This window comes from Vulpes lagopus, chromosome 3 (assembly GCF_018345385.1).
Source record: "Vulpes lagopus strain Blue_001 chromosome 3, ASM1834538v1, whole genome shotgun sequence".
Lineage (NCBI taxonomy): Eukaryota > Metazoa > Chordata > Mammalia > Carnivora > Canidae > Vulpes > Vulpes lagopus.
The window spans coordinates 112345109-112361063 of NC_054826.1; the positions used below are offsets into that span (position 1 = coordinate 112345109).

At 48.1% G+C, this 15955-nt stretch overlaps 1 protein-coding gene across 3 annotated transcripts in view; it reads right to left on the bottom strand.

Annotated features, from left to right (window-relative positions):
• The window catches only part of EEF2K (eukaryotic elongation factor 2 kinase), a 64353-nt gene extending 50718 nt beyond the window's left edge, over window positions 1–13635 (bottom strand). For all 3 annotated transcript variants that reach the window (XM_041749059.1, XM_041749058.1, XM_041749060.1), the window contains exon 1: window positions 13313–13635. The gene's annotated coding sequence lies outside the window, so the exon portion shown is untranslated. The remainder of the gene's footprint in view (window positions 1–13312) is intronic.
• Between the last annotated feature and the right edge of the window lie 2320 nt (window positions 13636–15955).

A 15955-nucleotide genomic window follows, 5' to 3' on the forward strand; every position in this document is an offset into this window, starting at 1 on the left:
CAGTTTTAAAAAAAAAGCTAAGAAAAATTGTGAAATTTTGTTTTTTAAGATTTTATTTTTCCATAATCTCTACACCCAATGTGGGGCTCAAACTGACAGCCCCAAGATGAAGTCACTTGTTCTACTGACTGAGCCAGCTAAGCACTCTGAAAACTGTTAAATATAAAAAGCAAGTTGTGGAGGCGCCTGGGTGGCTGAGTGGTTGAGTGTCTGCTTTCAGCTCACGTCGTGATCCTGGGGTCCTGGGATTGAGTCCTGCATCAGGCTCCCCTGCAGGGAGCTTGTGTCTCTGCCTCTGTCTCTCATGGATAAATTAAAAATCTTAAATAAATAAATAAATAAATAAATAAATAAATAAATAAATAAATAAATAGCAAGTTGCAGAACAGGAAGTATATTATGGTAATCCTACTTTTGTTAAAGGAAAGGGGACCTGGCTGGCTCAGTTGATAGAGCATGCGACTCTTGATCTCGAGATCATGAGTTGGAGCCCTAATTGGGAGTGAAGCCTACTTAAAAAAAAAAAAAGAAAAAGGACATTTGTAGATGCATTGAAGCTTCCCTCAGGGACCCCCGGGAGTTCTACCAACATTGGGATGAGAAGTGGCAGTGGAAGCTGGCAGCTGGGGGTGGAGGGAACTTTTAAGAACTTTGCACACTTCTATACTGTTTTCACTTTTTACAGAGCTGGACTGCTTTCAGTATTAAATAATAAATAAGTGAAAACAATTTTAAAACATTTTTAGATCAAGGCAATAATTCCCTTTATTCTTATCAGCTCTTTCCATCTGCAGGCAGCCTTCTAGAAGGTTCTGGCTCTTTCTTAACAGTTATTACAAAAATATTAAAAAAAAAAAAAAAAAAGGGATGCCTGGGTGGCTCAGTGGTTGAGCTTCTGCCTTCAGCTCAGGTCTTGATCCCAGGGTCCTGGGATCAAGTCCCGTATCGGGCTCCTTGCATGGAGCCTGCTTCTCCCTCTGCCTGTGTCTCTGCCTCTCTGTGTGTCTTTCATGAATAAATAAAATATTTTTTAAAAAACAGTTATTACAGCAGTCCTAACTAACTATCCTATTAACGATTAGATACACACAAAATGTAAATTAAAGTTTCTATCCTAACTATCTCTATCCTAACTATTCAATACACACAAAATGTAAATTAAAGTTCTGGGAATCTGTACTTAGCTTTACTTTGTACAATGCACTCTATTTTCTACTCACTTTTGTTTTGCTTTCTTTTCATTCTGTTTCTTTAATGAACCACCCACTGATTTCTTGAAAATCACAGCTCTAGGTGTCAACTGCAAAGTTTGTTTCTTAACCCGTGTGCAAGACACAGTCATGGGCTGGAGCCAATGCCTGAGCCACCTGACCCTGCTTGTTACCAAAAACTGCCTGGGCCCTGGGCCCACTTCTCCCTGCTTCCCGGCCGCTCCCAGCCCCAGTGCTTACTCTGCCCTGCTCAGACCTGGGCCAGAACCTCTGCTGACCAAGGCAGGTCACTGGCCTCTGGGGGCTGGGATGGTGCTCGGCAGAGGCAGTATAGCCCAGTGGTTAGAAACCTGTACTCGGGTACAAACCCAATCTGTGCTGCTGGTGATGTTGACTAAATTAATTCATCTCACCAACTCCCCCATTTGTGGGGGGAGCTGAGTGCGGCAGTGGCTTGAGGTTCCACAGCCAGTTCACAAGGGAAACAAAAGGAGCTTCAGACAAGCAGCTGTGAGCCTGCCTGTCACAGCGCCTTGTACTCAGCAGGCACTCAATCCAAAACTGATTGAGCAGGAGCTGTTTTATGGTTTTTCCGTTGCCATAAACTTGCTCTTAAGGCAGCTGTGGCAGCGCCTGCTAACTGTCCCCCAACAGCTATTCTCTCCTTCTTAATAACTGCTAGTTTTTGGCTAAGCACATGGCCACTCAAAATAAGGTCTACACTTCCTAGATTGCTTTGCAGTTAAGTGTGACCACGTAACCAAATTCCAGCCAACAGGATATAAACAGAAAGGCTGTTTTCAACATTAGGGAAGAGTTTTTAAAGGGAGGGAATGTGCCCTTTTGGAGTCTTCCTTTTTCCGGCTGGCTGGAACAGAGGTATGATGGCTGGAACTCAAGCAGCTATTTTTAACCAGGAAGAGGAAACCATATGCTGTGGATGGCAGAGCTATGAGACGGAAGGAGCCTGGGGCAGCATAATCTTATATCAGGGGGACTCACAATCTTCAGACTTTGCTATCTAAACTTACATCAGCTACTGAAATTTTCTTTTTTTCCTTTACTACTTGCTAATTCTAACTGGTCCAGTAATATTGTCTCTCCCACAAAAAGTCACAGCACATCTCTTAATGAGAAGTCAATACCTGGGTAGGATCAGCCTGGGAAAACTGTCACCTCAAGCCAGAGCCCATACTTGGCAGCTAACTCCCACATTTGCCCAGGAAGCCCTGGAGGATTTTGGATTCCCCTAGGCAGGCAAGGAGCCCTCACTGGCCCATAACTTTGCCCCTCGATGTGTGTTCCAACACCAGTCAAGACCCTGACCTCCCAGGAATCTCCACCTGACCTGGACTTCCTTTAGCCTACAGAGGCCTGCTCCTGTCAGTGAAAAGCTTACCACCAGGAGCAGGACCCCAGCTCCTAAGACATCAGAATTCTCTAGAACGCTTCTTCTGCTCTCACTTAGAAATCCACATCTTGGGCAGCCCCGGTGGCCCAGCAGTTTAGCGCTGCCTTCAGCCTGGGGTGTGATCCTGGAGACCCAGGATCGAGTCCCACGTTGGGCTCCCTGCATGGAGCCTGCTACTCCCTCTGCCTGCCTGTCTCTCTCTCTCTCTTTCTGTCTGTCATGAATAAATAAATAAAATTTTTTTAAAAATTAAAAAAATAAAAAAAGAAATCCACATCTTCCCTTCCCAATCTGACACACCCTGGGAAAATGTTTGTATGGAGAGGCAGCTCCACGGAGCTCTGAGTCAGACCCAAGTTCAAGTGTGACATCACCTCTCAAGTCTCAGCTTCCTTGTTGTTGTTGTTGTTGTTTTTAAAGATTTTATTTATTTATTCATGAGAGACAGAGAGAGAGAGAGAGAGAGAGAGAGAGAGAGAGAGGCAGAGACACAGGCAGAGGGAGAAGCAGGCTCCATGCAGGGAGCCCAATGCGGGACTTGATCCCAAGACTCCAGGATCACGCCCTGGGCCAAAGTCAGGTGCTAAACCACTGGGCCACTTAGGGATCCCCATCAAGTCTCAACTTCCTGGTTATATTCAGAGTTGTACCCACCCCATTACAGCGCTAGCACAGAGCAAGCACAATGACACAAAGCTATTCTTATCACCATCATTTTTACGATCATAAATAAGGGGGGGCTGGGCCTTGGGTCCCAGCCATGCTGGTAACCTGGATACCTGGTCAACAGCCAAGCCAAGCTTCTTCAGGGGTCCTGGGGGAACAGGCTATTTCAGGCTCTGTCCAAGGAACCACTGCTTTTACTGGGTCTTGCTATAAAAGGTTCCTCTGGCAGTGACTGGGGCAGAAAGCATGTCCAGGTCAAGGCCTGTGGCCCAAGCCACACTGAGTGCTGGTCCTCCTCAGGGCTCCCCTCCCCCGCTCCGAGCTGCCTCGTCAGCTGCAGAAATGAACTACAATCTCCTGCCCGCCACTCCCAGGAGCCAGCACCCTGGATCCCATATGGTCCACGCTGCGGGGGCCAGTGCACACATTACTATGCGCCCAGCACGGCAGAACCACGTCCTCAGCTGCCCCACGGCGAACAGGGTGACTTAGGTGCCACCTTGCATCTTGCACCTACTTCAGCTCCGGCTCCTGCTCGGAGATCTGCCTCTCCCCCACGCCCAGCTTCCGCGGTTGGCGGGGTAACCGGGTGTGTCACATGACCCGGGCCTAAGCCAATCACGGCCGGCCACAGTGATTGGCTCAAAAGGGAGCATGTGACTCCAGCTAGCCAATCGGGTTCAGTCCCAGGTTAGCCCGCGCTTCGGCCTGAGACCCCAGAAGGGCAGAGCATCCTTTCCTGTAGGAAGGGCTGAGGCAGCCAGAGAACAAAGGTTTGGTGGAAAGTAGAACAAGAGATGAAGAAAAAAATGAAGAGTGATGATGTCACTTGAGACCCTGAATCCAAACATGCCTGAGGCCGAAGTACCCACCTGGACTTCTGAATTACAGGGCACCACCCTTTGGGGGCGGGGCAGGGAGGACTTGTTTGGTTGTACATAGTTTTTTCTCACCTGCGATATGAAGTTTATTATTATTATTTTTTAAGATTTTATTTACTTATTTGAGAGAATGACAGAGCAAGCATGAAAAACGTGGTGGGGGATGGGCAGAGGGAGAGGGAGAAGCAAACTCCCCTGTGAGCAGGGAGCTGATGCGGGGCTTGATCCCAGGACCCTGGGATCACGACCTGAGCCGAAGGCAGATGCTTAACCACCTGAGCCACCCGGGCACCCCCGATATGAAGCTTAAAACCCAGCCAGGACGTAGAGCAATGGCATAGTATTTCTTATAATTTTAAAAAAATATATTAAAACACACAGGGGCGCCTGGGTGGCTCAGCTGGTTGAGCATCTGGTCATGATCCACTCTGATCATGATCTCAGGGTCCTGGGATCAAGCCCCACATCAGGCTCCCTGCTCAGCAGGGAGTCTGCTTCTCCCTCTCTCTGCTCCTCCCCGCCCCCACTCATGTTCTCTCTCTCTCTCTCTCAAATAGATGCAATCTAAAAAAATAAAATAAAAATAAATCACACAGTTACAAAGAACATGCCTTTCCTACCAAGGCCACCATGTATGATCATACAAGTTGGATACTCCTCAACTTTAGTGAACAGCGCTTGCAACAGGACACGAGCGGCCCTGCTTCCCACCTCCAGAGGCAGCCACTTCTAATTATTCTAGATGTTAGTTTAGGTAGATATTGCCACATCTCTAAATGTGGCTTCTCTGCTATTTCTTATTTCATCTATTTGAGTCCTCATCTATTGATTCCCTGGTGTTTGATAAATGAGATTTGAGCTTCCCTCGAACATCCCACTTCCTTTCTGCACCCCACCACCCCCAGACTGGCAGGTTTCTCCTGGTTCCTTTAGATCTCACGCCAAGAACCTGTCTTATTCCACCAAGCAGAAGGAGCTATGGTTTCTCACAGCTGAGTAAGAGTTCATCTCACCGTGAGAGAGAAGGAAAGATGTGGCTTTTGTGCTGCAAATGAGCGATAAGAAAGCAGAAGATAAAAAAAAAAAAAAAAAAGCAGAAGATACTTTTGCTCCTACTGACCTCAAAGATGAGTAATTTGTACTGAAATAAGGCAGATAAGTGACACATGTAGACAGCTTCTGGTATCCCAGGTCCCATGCTAAGCACTCGACACAGACTCTCTCATCTGGCAATGACAGGAGCTCCTGGGTGAAGAAACTGACAGCCTGCTTTGTGATGGGGAGGAGAAGTGAGCAGGGGCAGCCTGTCCGGGGCTGTACCCGGCTATTTCAACAGTATCTTAGGCTCGAGCTTGAGTTCTCAGTTTTCTTCAAACCAGAAAGAAAAACCTATCTTGGAAGAGATATCTGCACTCCCATGTTTAACTGCAGCATTAATTTACAATAGTCAAGATATGGAAACAACCTAAGAGATGGATGAACGGATAATGAAAATCTGGTGTATATATACAATGGAATGTTATTCATTCTGTCATTTGCAAAAACATGAACGAACCTGGAGAACATTATGTTCAGTGAAATAAGCCAGACACAGAAAGACAAACATTTTATGATCTCACTTCTATGAAGAATTGAAAAAAAAAAAAAAAAAAAAACCTCAAGTCATAAAAACAGAGAGTAGGATGGTGGTTGTTCACAGGGGCTTGGGAGGTGGAGGAAATAGGAAGATGTTGGTCAAAGGGTACAAAGTTTCAGTTGTGCAAGATGAGTAAGTCTGGGATGTAAAGTACAGTACAGCATAGTGATTATAGTTAATAATACTCTATTGTATACCTGAAATTCACTAAGAGAATAGACCTTTTTAAAAAAAAATTCATTTAAATGTCTCTACACCCAAAGTGGGGCTGCTCAAACTCAAGACTCCAAGATCAAGAGTCCCATGCTGTTCCGAATGAGCCAGCCAGGCACCCCGAGAATAGATCTTTTTTTCCTTTACAAGATTTTATTTATTTGAGAGAGAGAGAATCTTAAGCAGGCTCCATGCTGGATGCCCCATATAGAGGTCGATCTTGTGACCCCAAGATCATGAGCTGAGCTGAAATCAAGAGACGCTTAACTGAATAAGTCACTGAGGTGCCCCCTGAGAATAGATAATTGTTCTCACACACATAAAAAATGTTAACACGTTGAAATGACAGATATGTTAATTAGGTTGATTGTGGTAGTCATGGCATAATAATATCTATATCAAATTATCACGTTGTACACTTTAAGTATGCACAATTTTTGTCAATTACACTCAATAAAGCTGATGAAAAAAAAATTAGCAAGTCAAAGCCCAATACAGTGACTAAGGGCCTGAGCTCTGCAACCACAGGGCCCACTTTGAATCCCAGCCTCCCCGTTAGGAGCCAAAACTCTGTTCTAAGGGTAAGCCACGCCTTGAGTCTGTCCCCCACAGTGCCTGGCACTGAGCAGGGCTCCACAGTGCTAATCAAATACCTCTCCAGACTATGTTTTATTTATTTACTGGGGGTGGGGATAGTAACAAATGTGCAGGATCAGAGGTTACCAAGTCAAGCTTATGTCAGTGTCTTATTAATGTCTCTATCTCTGGCATATGGTAGGTGCTCATGAAGAAACATTTACTTAGGGGTGCCTGGGTAGCTAGGTTGGTTGGGTGTTGTACACTTGGTTTCAGCTCAGGTCATGATCTTGGGGTTGTGGAATCAAGGCATTCTCTCTCTACCCCCATCCCCCCATTTGTGCTGGCACGTGTGTGTGCATGCACATTCGCACACTTTCTAAAATAAATCTTTTATTTATTTTAAAGATTTTATTTATTTGAGAGTGAGCAAGAGAGAGCGAGCATGAGAAGGGGGAGGGACAGAGGCAGAGGGAGAAGCACTGAGTAGAGAGCTTGATTTGGGGCTCAATCCCAGGACCCCAAGATCATGACCTGAGTAGAAGGCAGACACTTAACCGAGTGAGCCATGCAGATGCCACATAAATCTTAAAAAAAGGAAAGAAAAAGAAATGTTTATTTAAACCACTGTAGAAATAATAGAGTTTATGTCAGAATAAAAGGACTGATTTATAGATATCCATGCCCACCTGCCACCTCCTTGCATCTTATCCCCACCTGCCCTGCCCAAGAACCAGTCACCATTCACCACCAAGCTCTTAGCTTCCTGCCCTTGCACACCACAGAGGACCCTCTTTCTGAAAGCCTCTCTTCCCTATTGCTAAGCCCCTTGGTTCCCTTCAGAATCCAGCTCAAATTTCTGCTCCCTCCAGAAAGTCCTCCCTGGGTGGTATCCTTATCCATGAAACAGGACAGTACCCATATCTGGAGCCATGTGAGGAGTCAGTGGGAACAGGCATGTGGCACCTGACAGAGAACTGGCACTCAAAAGTACCAGCTGTTACTGTGCTCTGACCAACTCCTATGCCCCACTCCCTAAGTCACTTCCCTCCTGCTAGGCTCTCCATAAGCATTTCCATTACACCCAGGAGCCAAATATTCTTTTTTTTTAAGATTTTATTTATTCATAAAGGACACACAAAGAGAGGCAGAGACATAGGCAGAGGAAGAAGCAGGCTCCCCATTGGGAACCTCATGCAGGACTCGATCCCAGGACCCCAGGATCATGACCTGAGCCGAAGGCAGATACTCAACCACTAAGCCATCCAGCTGCCCCAAGGCCAAACATTCTATGTGAGCACACTCGCCCTCCAAAAGATGTCCACATCCTAAAACCCAGGCGCTGTGAATTATGTTCCCTTACATGACAAAAGTAATTCCACAGGTGTGATTAAGTTCAGGATCTTGAGATGGGGAGATTCTCCTGGAAAATCCAGTGAGCCCTATACAGTCACAAGGGTTCTTATATAAAAAGGGTGTAGGAAGGCCAGAGCTAAAGAAATGTGACAATGGAAGCAGGGGTCACAGAGAAAATTGGAAGATGCTATGCAGTTGGCTTTGAAGATGGAGCATGGGGCCACAGCCAAGGAAGGCAGGCAGCCCCTAGAAGCTGGAAAGTGCAGGGAAACAGATTTCTCCTTGAGTCCACAGAAGGAACTCAGCCCTGCTGACACTTTTACTTTTGAATTTCAGAAGCCAGAACCATAAGAAATTTGTGTTGTTTTAAGTCACCAAGTTTGTGGTGATTTGTTATAGTAGCAATAGGAAACAGATGTAGTCTAGAACAGTCTAGAACAATATTGCCCTTCAGGGGACACTTGGCAAATGTCTGGAGACATTTTTGGTTGTCACAACTCTCAGTATAGCTGGCCTCCAGTTAATAGACACCAGAGATGCTGCTAAACATCCTACCATGTAGGACAGGCCCCCAATACAGAATTAATTATTTAGCTCAGAATGTTAACGGCGCCAAGAGACTGTGCTTTAAAACGATTCTGGAGGGGGCAGCCCAGGTGGCTCAGCGGTTTAGCGCTGCCTTCAGCCTAGGGCCTGATCCTGGAGTCCTGGGATCGAGTCCCACGTCGGGCTCCCTGCATGGAGCCTGCTTCTCCCTCTGACTGCGTCTCTGCCTCTCTCTGTGTCTCTCATGAATAAATAAATAAAATCTTAAAAAAAAAAAGAAAGATTCTGGAGGAAGTGCTAGGAGACTTCCCTGACCTACTCTCCTTCCTCTCTTCCTTAAAAACAAATCTCCAGGCATACCATTCTTTTGATTGGAGAAATTAGCTCACCTATGAGAGACAGCAACCCCCAGCTGAACCCAAGGAGCTCAGTCAACATTTGCTCTGCTGAGGCTCATAAAAATGTCACTGCAGTACACTGTGCTTTGTGCATATAAAACTGTCATGGAGCAAAGACAATTTTACTGTTTTAAAAAAATCAGAAAAAAAATAAAAATAAAAAAATCAGAAAAATACACTTTAGAAGACAAAGCACAAAATATTATAATTATAGCTTCAATTTACAAGATGCACAAGAGAGTCTGATTTTTAATTTTTAATCATTTGCTGGGCACCCTTCTCATGTACCCAGGACACTCTGTACTCCTGGCAGGTCAGGCCAGGGATACAGCATGTCTCACTTCTCAGGGGAACTCTGTGTTTACACAGCCTTTCAGTGGCCAGACCATGTGAGCATCTGGAACAAAAGGGGCCGTGTTTTATTCCTCTCTAGCTCCCAAGAGCACAATGCCTGGCACACACCAAGTTCTCCATAAATGCATGTTGCATGAGTGAGTAACTAGAGAAAAGTTGGCAATTCTGCTCATACCATGGGCATTGCAAGCGTGGAGTGGAGGGACTATCCCATTATAATTATAAGACATCGGGGTGTTAGCCTGAGACACAGCTGAGATCCTGAGCGGGGAAAGCCTACATCATGGAGTGGCCCTCAAAAACTCAGACTATATCTGCCCATCAGGCTTTTGGGACAAACAGATCTGGGTTTTTTTTTTTTTTCTTTAAGATTTATTTATTTATTCGTGATAGACATAGAGCGACAGAGAGAGACAGAGGCAGAGACACAGGAGGAGGGAGAAGCAGGTTCCATGCCAGGAGCCTGACGTGGGACTCGATCCCGGAACTCCAGGATCGTGCCCTGGGCCAAAGGCAGGCGCTAAACCGCTGGGCCACCCAGGGATCCCCCAGATCTGGGTTTAAGGCCTGTCTCTGCCACTAGTACCTGAGTGACATTGGGCAAATTGAACCTCAGCTTCCTCATCTGTAAAATTCACTCATCCAACAAAGCAAAGTGGAGAAGAGATAAGAAAGGTAGCCAAGGGCCAGAAAAAGATTACTGTGGCATAGACAGCTAGCTCTCCACCAAGGCTTTATGCTGCCCTGCCCTACCACGGACTACATTTCCCAGAATCCTGTGTGCCTAGGTGGGGCCATGTGACCTCATTGGGGCCAATGGAATGTGGGCCTCCCGGCAGCCCATTTTCCACACCCTGGCCAGGTCTCCCTCAACTGCAATCCTGCCCTAAGACATGTAGCCCAGAACAGATTCACAGCTTTTCAGGATCACTTACAAAGCACTTATGCCATAGCTCCTCTCAGCTCCCTGGGCTTCACACTCCCTATGCCCTCTGCCTGGCACACACCCTGGCCTGCCCTCCCTACCCATCCCCTGGCCAAGTCTTCTGCTCATTCTTGAGGTCTCAGTTTAGATGTCACCTCCTCCAGGAAGCCTCCCCTGAATCCCAGGAGGTAGGCACTATTAGCTTCATCTTACAGAATAGGGAACCGAGGTAACAGAGAGGTTAAGTGACCTGCCCCAAATCACATGGCTAGAAAGTGGGGGAGGTGGGTGTGAAGCCAATGTAGGCTGAATCAGGGCTTTCACTCAGCCAACACTTGCTAAAACAGTTCTTCTAAAAGTGTGGTCATGGGACCACTCACAGCAGGGCCTCACCTGGGAACTTGTTAAATGCGCAAATTCTCTTGCCTCACTCCAGGCCCAGTGAATTAAGCTCTGGAGGAGTGCCCAGCAATCTGTGTTTAAACAAGCTCACCAGGTGGTTCTGATGTGCCATAAAGTTGGAGAACCAATGGCCTAGAGAAATTATCTGCAGCTGAGCCACCTGCTTTCCAGGCACTCCCTGCGGAGTCCTTGCTAGGTCTAGAAAATGTCAGAGCTGAAGAACTGAACACTCCATGCTCTGACTTTTTAGCCATTTGAAATGCTCCTGGGACTTTGGGGACCAAGAGACGGTCATCTCCTACTTTATTACCAGCGGGTTAATGACTCGCGCCTTCCTTGGTTGGAAGCCTTCTTGCTTATGCCCATCAGCCTTGACTACAAGGGTTTAATCCAGCAACATTTAAAAATCCAAGCCTCAGGGCCCCTGGGTGGCTCAGTTAAGCGTCTGCCTTCGGCTCAGGTCATAATCCCAGGGTCCTGAGATCGAACCCCACATCAGGCTCCCTGCTTAGCGGGGAGTCTGCTTCTCCCTCTGCCCCTCCCTCCCAGCTTGTGTGCTCTTTCACAAACAAATTAATAAAATCTTTAAAAAAATCCAAGTTGCTTCCATCCATGGTGGTCACCATAATCACTTTCTAGAACATTCTCAGTTTCTCAGTTCACTAAGGCAATAGTCTGCAGCTTCTTGGTCAGCAGAACTGGTCTCTCCAACACAGAAACTTTTATTTTTCAATCAGTCCAGCCAGCCGGTATTACTTTGGATATAGTCCTGATCATTGATTTTTTTCTGCTTCAGCTTTAAGAACTGGATAAGAACAAGTAACCTCCTAGAGAAGGGGCTTAAACAAATCTAAGTTTCTGCTGTTGACATTCAGCTTTCTTCCACACTGTTCTCAGTATCCTGGCAGCTGGCCACCAATTCTGCCCCAAACTGGACAAGATGTATTTGGAGAATCCAACCAGTGTGAGAAAAAAGGCCTAAAGACACCCTTCCACAGTGGAATGGCCCAGCCAGATCCCGGAGGGGAAGGCCACAGCCAACAAACCCCATGCACAGCCCCAGACCTTCCAAAGAGCTTACTGGAGCCCCATTCTCTTCAGCAGACATGGAACCAGGGACTTCAGGGGAGGCAGAAAGGGGGGGTTTGCTCCAAGGTCACTTGGGGGCTCAGGCTCCTTTGTGCTGGTAGCTCCGCCCCCTGCCCCCCACTCCCAGCCCTCCCAATCCACTGGTAAATGTAGAAAGAGGAGAGGGAGGTTTTTAGGGTTAAACTTGAGAGGGGCACAGGCTATTTCTGCTCAGGGTCCATCAGCCAAAACGCAGTCACGTAGGCCACCAAACGGTAAGGGAGCCTGGGAAACTCAGCCAGGGGATACCTCAGGAAGAGGAGAAGGTGCATATAGGTGACTATAGGCGACTCACTGCCATCTCTGCCACATGGTACATTAAAAATGGGTTAAAGTCAGGGCTATATCCTTAGTCAAAAAGTAGTGTTCTGTCCCCCAAAAGCACAGAAGAGAGAAACTGTAAGTCATAGAATGGACACGATTAATCCTATGTAATCTGAGACCATTTCAAATGATCATCAGGCCCTGACTTCCTGCCACCCCAACACTTGCAGAAGATATGAACTTGGGGGCCCTGCACACACACCCGTCTTTGAGAAGGGAAGTCAAAAGAGACGGATGGCAATCCCAACTATGTTACACCTGAATTCACATCATCAAGGAGGTTTATCATATTTGTCAATACAGGAACAAAGGAATGCATGTGCGCATACGCTATCTCTAACCCCTACCTCCTTCCACTGGCCTTTCCACTGTCCTTTCCAGATCAGCTCAAATATCACCTCCTCCAGGAAGCCTCCCTGGGAACCTCCCCCCTCCACACACATCCACACAGAGGGCACCACCGGCCCCCACCTGCTTGCTCTACACCTGCAGGCTCCATGAGCTTTGCATATTAGCTGCTGGACAACCTTGGGCCTCGGTTTCCTCCTCTGTAAAATTAGAGGAACGGGCGATGTCACTCAACTTCCTGGCTGACGTTGTGGCCCCAAGGCAGCGCCGAGAAGCCAGAGTGTGCCCACAGCCCATCTGTCAACCTGGGGACACAGCTAGGCTGGCTCCCCGCAATCCTCCACCGGGGCAGACAGGTCTAGGCCGGGACTTACCCGGGAGGCCTCCACCTCCGCGCCACCACTCGCCTATCAATGCCCGGCCCTCGGCGCACGTGTCCGCGGAGCCTGCCAACACCCAGACCCCCTCCCGCAGCCAACAATGCAGCAGGGGCGCGTCTACACTGTCCTCGAGGTTCCAGGAATTCGAGGGCGGGGGTGGGGGGAGGGCAGGGGATGCGGCTCTGGGCCCCGGGGGAGGCAGGAAGGCAGCGCTGCCTGCACCCTGCGCGGGTTCCGAGGAGCCCTGGGCGGAGGCCCCCAAACTGCCTCTCCCAGTCAACAGTGCGCCAAGTGCTCTCCGAGCAGACACGGCCGTTCATCTGCAGGACCCCCCACACCCCTTCACAGAGGCAAACAGCCTCCAGGAGTTGAAACCCGAGGAGCAGCGCCCCCCGCTGCATCTGCGCCGCCTCCGCTCCCCTCCCACGCCCGACCCACTGCGCGCGGAGCGCGGGTGCACAGGGGCGCGCCGGGCCTGCACGCCGGCGCCCGGCGCCCGGCTCCCGGCTCCCGGCTCCCGGCTCCCGCCCCCCGCCCGCGCCCGCGCCCGCACCCACCTCCCTCGGGCGGACAGGCGCTGCAGCCGCTGCGCACGGCCGCGAGGATCCAGAGGAGCTGGCAGAGGCTCGCGGCCCGGTGCTCCAGGGTGCAGGGCGGGCTGGCCCCCCGAGAGTGCCGGGGAGCAGCGAGCGGGGCGCACCGGCCGGCGCTCCGGAGACGCAGAGGGGGCCGCGCGCGGCGGTCCGAGAGATCCCGGGGCGCGGGGGACGCGTGCCAGGGGCGGGGCGCAGGCGACAGTCGGCGGAGCCGGGGCAGCTCAGCGTGCGGCGTCCGGCGTCGGATCCCGGCGAGAGCGGGGCTCTGCTGGGGCAGCGGCACGGGCTCGAGCCGCGGGCAGGGGCGGGGCTCCGGGCCCGCGGGCGCACCGCGCGGCGCTCCCGTGGCCGCCCCCTGGTGGCCGTGGGCGGTCCTGCAGCCGCCAGGCGGGGCTCCGGGCTCCAGCGCAGAAGCCGCGCCTCGCTCGCGCCTAATGCGAGGGGCGGGCCTAGCACCCACCTGCCAAGAGGGCGCCCTCCCCGTGGGCAAGCCCAGAAGTCCTTTCCAAAATCACTAGAAATCCAGCTCATTAAGTCTCCGTGCGTAAACTTATAATGTTGTTTATCAGAAACTGCTTTTTTTCTTTTTTTTGGTCCTGGTTTCTGCTTTGTAAAAACTTAGGCACTTATAACAATTGCAATCATTTGGGTAATTATTGCCCTCTAGACATTCCTTACCGTTCTAGTACATTGCCGTAGTCCTAACTCTCAGCACGGGGCTTGGCACATGCTCGATGCTTAATAAACAGCTGGGCAATGAATGGATAAATATGGAAAGGTATAAAGAAGGAAAGGCTATAAAGGCTAAAAGGCTATATTAATATATATGATTAGTATGTATTAATATTAATATTAGTATTATTACTAATAGTATTATTACATATTAGTATGCATTAATATTAATACATCATATATCAATACCAATACATAATATGTATTGGTATTGATACATTAATATTAATACATATTAATATGCATCAATTCTATTTATTATATTAATTATATATAGTTGACATATATTAATGTTGATATTCTATCCTTCCAGATACTTTTCTAGTAAAATTTTAGAAATTTTACAACTCGTATTTCAAATATAAAAATAAGTGATACTTATTGAGTGATTTATCTCATTTATCTCATTTATCTCATTCTATCTTCACACCAACCCTGAAAGGTAGGTTGCATTAGCTCTATTTCACAGATCATAAAACTGAGGCTCTTAGTGATAGATTTGCCAAAAGAAAAAATTTTTAAACGTTATTTACTTAAGTAATCTCTACACCCAACATGGGACTTTTACCCAAGACCCCAAGATCAAGAGTCACAGGCTCCTCCAACTAAGCCAGCCAGGTGCCCCTGCCCCTGCCCAAAGTGTTTCTAAGGTGGCTCCTCTTGGCAAGGGGTATCTACATTTCAGGAGCTGGAGGGCATTCTGAGTCTTTGCTCAAGCGAGGCCCAGCAAACACAGACACAGAGACAGATGATGACATCTGGGTTTGCATGTAGGCATATTTACACTTTTCCTAGGAAGAATGGACTCCTATCTGTTGCTCAATGCCCCTCCCACCTCCCTCAGCAAAACACTAGCTTGTGGACATGTTTTCTGTGGTCAAGAGCCACCTGTCATTTGTAATGCCTGCTTTGACATGCCTCTGAAGCAATGCAATAGAAGCTGATATTTATAGAGCACTCAGTCTACAAGGCACTGTGGTAACTGCTTTACATGCATTAGCTCTTTTCACTCCTATCCCAACCCTCTTACCATCCCCACTTCATACACAGGGAGACTGAGACTGGTTAAAGGACTTTCCAAGGTTACACAGTATATGGCAGAGCCAGGATTTGACCCAGGTCTGGGTATGGACTGGCCCCTCAAGTGTTCTGTCCCTAAGCTTTCACTCCTCTGTTTTTGAGGGCCCTGAAAATTCAGATTCCCCTGGAAGAGCAAAGGCCTTCAGCTTACCAGATGCTATGGTCTCTGCAGGGAGTAGGTTCAAGTTTATGCAGCTTGGGGAGGGGGGTGAGGTACAGATGGCGTCTCATCAGGTGGTGGGGAGAATGAAAAATATAAATGGTCTTGAAACCCATCATTGAAGGATGCCTGGATGGCTCAGCAGTTGAGCATCTGTCTTTAGCTCAGGTTGTGATCCCGTGGTCCTGGGATCAAGTCCTGCATCGGGCTCCCCCGCAGGACGCCTGCTTCTCCCACTGCCTGTGTCTCTGCCTCTCTCTCTCTCTCTCTTTCTCTCATGAATAAATAAACAAAATCTTAGAAACAAAAAAGAAGAAACCCATCATTCAGTGTTTTATCCTTGGCCTCTGTGCTACAAGTTTTGGAAAATACAAGAGCTAGTAGATATTTTTGGTTGAAGTGTTGGCTCCTTTAGTCATCTTGGGAAAACTCCACTGGCTCTTGGCAAGACAAAATTGCACCTGAAATTCTGACCGTGGGAAAGTAGGGCAGGAACAAAGTTTGAACTACTCTGTCCAAGTCCAAAGTCAGAAAGAAAGAAAGAAAGAAAGAAAGAAAGAAAGAAAGAAAGAAAGAAAGAAAGAAAGAAAGAAAGAAAAGACCAACAAGGACTGTACTACTTAACCATTTAT